The 6,000-nt window shown below is 41.1% G+C and overlaps 1 protein-coding gene across 4 annotated transcripts in view; it reads right to left on the bottom strand.

The window, feature by feature from the left end:
* The window catches only part of FOXJ3 (forkhead box J3), a 136,471-nt gene extending 130,697 nt beyond the window's left edge, over positions 1–5,774 (bottom strand). For 3 of the 4 annotated variants that reach the window (XM_074305480.1, XM_074305479.1, XM_074305477.1), the window contains exon 1: positions 5,637–5,774. The gene's annotated coding sequence lies outside the window, so the exon portion shown is untranslated. The remainder of the gene's footprint in view (positions 1–5,636) is intronic. The other variant, XM_074305478.1, reaches the window with a different exon arrangement.
* Positions 5,775–6,000: the final 226 nt, after the last annotated feature.

Genomic DNA, 6,000 nt, shown 5'->3' on the forward strand with positions numbered 1-6,000 from the left:
TAACTACCTAATAATCACACCTCTATAAGAAAAACTATCTTCAATGGCAACTACTAGAACACCATCTATTTATGTTGTTTTTCCATATAAAATTCATAAATTCAATCCTGAACTTTATCTTCAATCTCACATCACTGTCTACTAAATATTTAAAATTGAATGTCCAAGACACATCTCAAACTCAACTTTCCCCCAAATCATTGTCTTTTCCCCAAAACCATCTGCTCTTCCAAACTTCCCTATTTCTGTCAAAAGAACCACCCCTCCTTCCTGTGTCTTGATACTTGAGTTCCTCAAGGCTTCACATCCCAAATCAATTGCCAAATGTTGCCATTTCTATCTCTAGGATCAAATATAAACTCCTTCATTTAGTTTTTAAAAAGCCCAAAACTACCTGTACTGCCACCTATCTGGCAAAGTTTACTGGATATTACTTCCTCTGTCTGCACTTAGAACTCCTGCTAAATTGGCCTTCTCTCTGCTCCTCCCTTACCACACTCCTATGTACCTTTACATTTGGCCATTCACAAGCCCACTATGCTTCCTTTTTAACTAACTCAGAAAACTCTTTAAGACTTACCTCAAGTACTATTTATTTTCTGCAAGAAGGCTTTCCTTATCCTTCAGCTGCTTGTGTGCACCTCTGCATATTATCTTGTATTTGTTTTGTATATCTGGGGCAGCTAGGTGACGCAGTGGATAGCGCACCAGCCTTGAATTCAGGAGGACCCGAGTTCAAATTTGATCTCAGACACTTAACACTTCCTAGCTGTGTGACCCTGGACAAGTCATTTAACCCCAACCGGGAGGGGGGGAGGGGGGAAGAATACATCATCTGTTTTGTATATCTTTTAATTTATTCATATCATGCTATATATGTTTGCATGTTTCTCTCATTAGAATATAAGCTCATTGAAAGGAGGGATTGCTTCATTCTTTATACTTTTAACTACAATAGGCAGCTAAGTAGCACTCTAGATAGAGAACTGCATATTAGCCATGTCATCCTGGGCAAGTCAATTAACTTCTGTCTACCTTAATTTCTTCATTTAAAAGAGATAATAATAGTGCCTACTCCCTAGGGTTGTTGTGAAGAATGAATGAGATATTATTTAGAGTGTTATTATTATTATTATTATTATTTATTATTATTATTGCATCTCCACTCACCTAGCATAATGCATGGCACCTAATAGACACAAGTGCTTCATTGGTTGGTTGATAAATAACCTACTATGAGGGGAAAAGAGGAATGAAATTAACTTGTTAAAGGTAGCAAATTATAGACAGAATGCAGATCTCCAAACCTTTATATTAGGTATAACCACTGAAAATTAATAGTTCCCCAAAACTTAAAATTTCCTTTTCTTCTTTTTTATATAATTTATATGGAATAATCTCAAAGTCAGAAACATACTCTGGGAATTAGAGTTGAAAAAAGGATTAGGCAAGTACAATAAGAACAAAATATGAAACTATGGTTTGAAATAAGGAGTATATTTGATTAAAGATTCAAAGGAAAAACAGCAAAGACCAGTGAAAATATAGTTCTGCAATTAAGAAAATATGGGTTATCAAGCATGATGTTAAATGGGGTAGTAGGCACTTGCAATTCAGATAGGTTTATAATTAGATAGGCATTAAAAACTAAAAGCAAAGATCTTAAGGGGAAAAAAATTTAATAATTACCACATTAGTTTTAGCTGTGATGGACTTGGTTCTTTTCAACAATGAGGTGATTTAGGTTAATTTCAATAGAATTGTAATTGAGAGAGCCATGTATATCCAGAAAGAGAATTATGGGGGTTGGATGTGGAATTTTCACTTTTTTTTTGTTGTTTGCTTACTTGGTTTTTACCCACTCATTTTTTTTCTCTTTTTGATCTGATTTTTCTTGTGCAACATTATAAATGTGAAAATATGTTTAGAAGAATTGCACATGTTTAACCTATATTGGACTACTTAATTGCTGGCTTGAGGAAAGGGCAAGGTGGAGAGGAAGGGAGAAAAATATGGAACAGAAGGGTTTTGCAAAGGTTAATGTTGAAAACTATCTTTGCATGTGTTCTGAGAAATAAAAAGCTATTATTTTAAAAAAAAGAAAAGAAAGAAAAGAAAAGAATCACCACATCAGGCTATGTTGCAACAGATCCTTCAAATGAATCTGTATTATGAGCTTGGCATTTTGCACCATAAAATCACTGGGCATTGATATCTATCTTCCCTAATTAGGATGGATGGCTCTTGAGATCAGAGAAGAAAAGGGAAGAAACAAGCATTTATTAAGCACCTACTATGTGCCAGCTACTGTGCTAATAAGCACTTTGCAAATATTCTGAGCTTAGATTTATAAATACAGAATCTGTCTTGCTTTTTATATTGTATACCAGGGTATCTTCTTGGTTGTTATACTTCTAAACCTCCACACCCCAAATGACATCTACCATTTTTTTCTAGAAATTCTTCCTCTCTTTTGTTTTAACAACATGTCCATCTTCCCCCTAGCCTTTAGTCTACTGTTGTCTCCAGTTCAGAGCCCAATTTGGGGTTGAGCAACAGGCCACAACAAGCAGAGGACTTTAATAAAAGCACTTTAATAAAAATACTTTACAAATGTGAGTATTTAAGGTAAAAAAATTCTGCTCTCCATGACGTTAAGTTTTACATGGCTCAAAGCCTCTATCTCTGTGAAGTACAGGAAAATCAAATTTAAAATCCTGCCTTTGGAGCACAGATGCTTCATCTAAGCTCAGCTTACCTAGTTCCAGTCCTAAGACCTTTGTTTTTCCTCAGTTTACCCTTGATCCTTCCCAAGATTAATTCATTCCCATGATTTTCACTCTTGCAGATGATTTTTTGTTTTTTAATTATAACTTTTTGTTGACAAAACATATGCATGGGTAATTTTTCAACATTGGCCCGTGCAAAAACTTCTGTTCCAACTTTTCCCCTCCTTCCCTAGACCCCCTCCCCTAGATGGTAGGTAGTCCCCTACATGTTAAATATATTAAAGAATGTTAAATACAATATATGTATACATATTTTATACAGTTATTGAAGATAACTCTTAAAAGCTACATAGTGCTCCCTAAAACCCTCACACCCTCTTTCTATTCTTCCATTCTGGATATTACTATCTGGTCTTTTTCAATTCAGAAGTGAACATTTCATCTACTACTTCAAATTCTAGACAATCCAAGTACACATGGCTACTAGAAAAATTTCCCGTGTACTAGCAATTTTCATTGTTACTACACTCCTCTAACTTAGTTAGAATCAACAATGGCTCCCCATTACCTAATTTATCAATATCAAACTTGAGCAAAGCTTTCCAATTCAACCTCCTACCTTGTATCACCAAATTCATTTTTCATATTCATCAATAGGTTTTCTGTTCCAGTCAAGCAAATATGCTTGGAATTTCCTGCCTGTAGTTTGTTCATTCTCACCTCTTTACCCTCAAACATGCCATTCCCTTCTAGAAAATGCCTTCTTTTGCACTGCCAATTCACATCCCTCCTCTCTAAAAACCATCTACACACTTTTGCTATTCTCAAACCATTATTCTAGTAGACAAGTGCTTACAAACCAAACAAGAATTCATGAAAATGAAAATCCCAGTTGGAAGTTGTTACTTAAAAAAAAAAAAAAAAAAAAAAAAAAAAACCTTCTGAAAACTAGGTACTTATATTTATAGTTTGCACTTGCTTAGAGGCAGCTTGGATTTTATTTTAAGTTTATAAGAACTATGGCTTTTATTTTCTTATTTCTCTACAAAATTCAGTCAGTTCTCAAACTTTGATTTAAGAAAACTAAGCAAATCTAAGTGAATCATTCCTTATTTTTATGAAAGAGTAAAACAGGCATAACTTCCTATCCATGAGGGGAAGAAAACCCTAACAATTATATTAACAGTTCTCCTTCCATAGCAAGAATTAGTTATTACCCCCAAAAGATAAAATTTTAAGAAAAATCAACACATGAAATAAATGCAATGGCCATGGGGTGGGGGGTAAAAGGAGAAATACAAACAAGGCCTGATGGAAGAAAAGCAGTTGTACTACACTTTTTATGATTAAAAATGTGATCCTACCCAGTAAGCACATGACTTTGGGAACCAAACTGAGGAAGTGGACAGGGCTAAAACAGAAATAAGAAAATGACACTCCCCCAAAGGCCTGAAAAATAAATAAGACAACCAATTAAATAGTGGAAATAATAATAATAATAACACTACCACAAAAAATAAAAATTCCTCAGAACTGTATAAGAAATGGTTAGCCAACTCCAATATGGTACATAACCAGATAAGAGGAGAAAAAATCCTTTTCCTGAACAAACAAAATTAACTGGCTCACAAAGAATTCAAATGTGATCTTAACAAACCTAAGAATCCGATACGTACATAAATAGTCCAAAACCAAGAGGAAAGTGAACTGGACATAAAGATGCTCAGGAAACAAAAAAGTAGTATTGTGTTATTTGTTTTGGTTTTTTTTCCAGCTGCCCCGAAAGTGGCTAACTGAGACTAATACCTGACCCATGTATAACTAAGCATATAAGAATACCTCTACTGCATGCAAACATATAATTCCTTTTCAGAGAATAGGATATATTAACTTACAAAAGCCCCGCAAAACAAACGATTTATATATCTCACAGCCCACCTCAACTTTCAATTTATGTCAATATCCACCTAGGAACAAAAAAATTGTACAAGAAAGGACGAGGAACCAGAAGATTGAAAAACTCGGTAGACCAGTAACAATATTTAAATCCCGTTAAGAAAGGGCATATGAGCAGTAAAGGAGAAATGAGGGATGGGGGAAGGGAAGTGTCAAGAATAGGAATGCCCTTCTAAGCGTCTCGAGACACCCCCCCTTGAAAAGGTGAAACCTGACTAATATCTTCCTTCTCTCATCTGGCAACAACTCAAAAGCTTCAAGTGTCTCCCCGTCTCCACGAAAGCAACCAAGCCCCACTCATCAACCCTACCTAGGACCCTCATCCCTCCAAGGCATAAGAGGAAGGAAAAAAGTGGGGGGAGGGCGGGGGGGATTTGGACGGAGGGAACAGGGGACACACCACGTGGGCAGGATGCGAACACATCCAGGACAGAAACACGTCTGCACAGAGCAGCTGCCAGCCGAGGTTGGCCCGATCACCAGCGAAGGACACGGGGACAGACAGGATGGGTGGGAGGCCGCCCGATCCGGCCATCCCGAGGAAAGGCAGCAGCGCAGGAGGTGTGAAGTCCTCCCGAAAAGCCGCATCCTACCGAGGTTCAGTCCTCCCAGGCTAAGGGAAGCTCCCCAGAGAAGGGGCGGAGGAGAGGGGCGCGGCGCCCCGCGGCGCAGGGGCCCGGCGGGGGAGGGGCGCGCACCGCCCTCTGAGGGGCAGCAGCAGCTGAGAGGGGGAGGGGGAGAAGCATGAGGGAGGGGAGGGGGAGGGGAGGGGGAGGGGCGGCCGCTGCCCTCGAGCCTCCGCAGGCCCGCCCGCCCGGCTCTGCTCCCCCCGCCCCCTCGGCGGCCAGAGAGCGGGTAGCGAAGACTCCACACCGGGCCGGACTCGGTCCCGACCCCGGGGATGCCCCGGCCCCGCCTCCCACTCCGGCCGTCCGAGGGGCTTGTCCTCACCTCAGGCTTCGGAGGCCGGGGCGGCCCAACCGAGCCCCCGGCCCGCTCCGTGCGTATGCGTGCCCCCCAGGAAAGGCCCCAACGGCAGCTGAAGCGAGCGAGCGACCAAGACACACAGCAGCGCCCACGGTGGCGGCGATAGCGACGGCTACGACGGCGGCGGCGGCGGCAGCGGGAGCAGCCAACATCCGGGGCCGCGCACCCGGAACTACTTCCCTCCTCCGGCCCCCCCCTTTCCTCCTCTTCCCACTACCCACTCCCGCAGGCGGCGGCGGCGACGTCGCCGCGCCTTCGTCCTGGCGTCGGCACCGCCTCTTCCCGCGTTCCGGTTTCCTTTGAGCACAGCACAAAGATCGCTCCCGAG

The sequence above is a fragment of the Sminthopsis crassicaudata genome, chromosome 3 (assembly GCF_048593235.1).
Source record: "Sminthopsis crassicaudata isolate SCR6 chromosome 3, ASM4859323v1, whole genome shotgun sequence".
Classification (NCBI taxonomy): domain Eukaryota; kingdom Metazoa; phylum Chordata; class Mammalia; order Dasyuromorphia; family Dasyuridae; genus Sminthopsis; species Sminthopsis crassicaudata.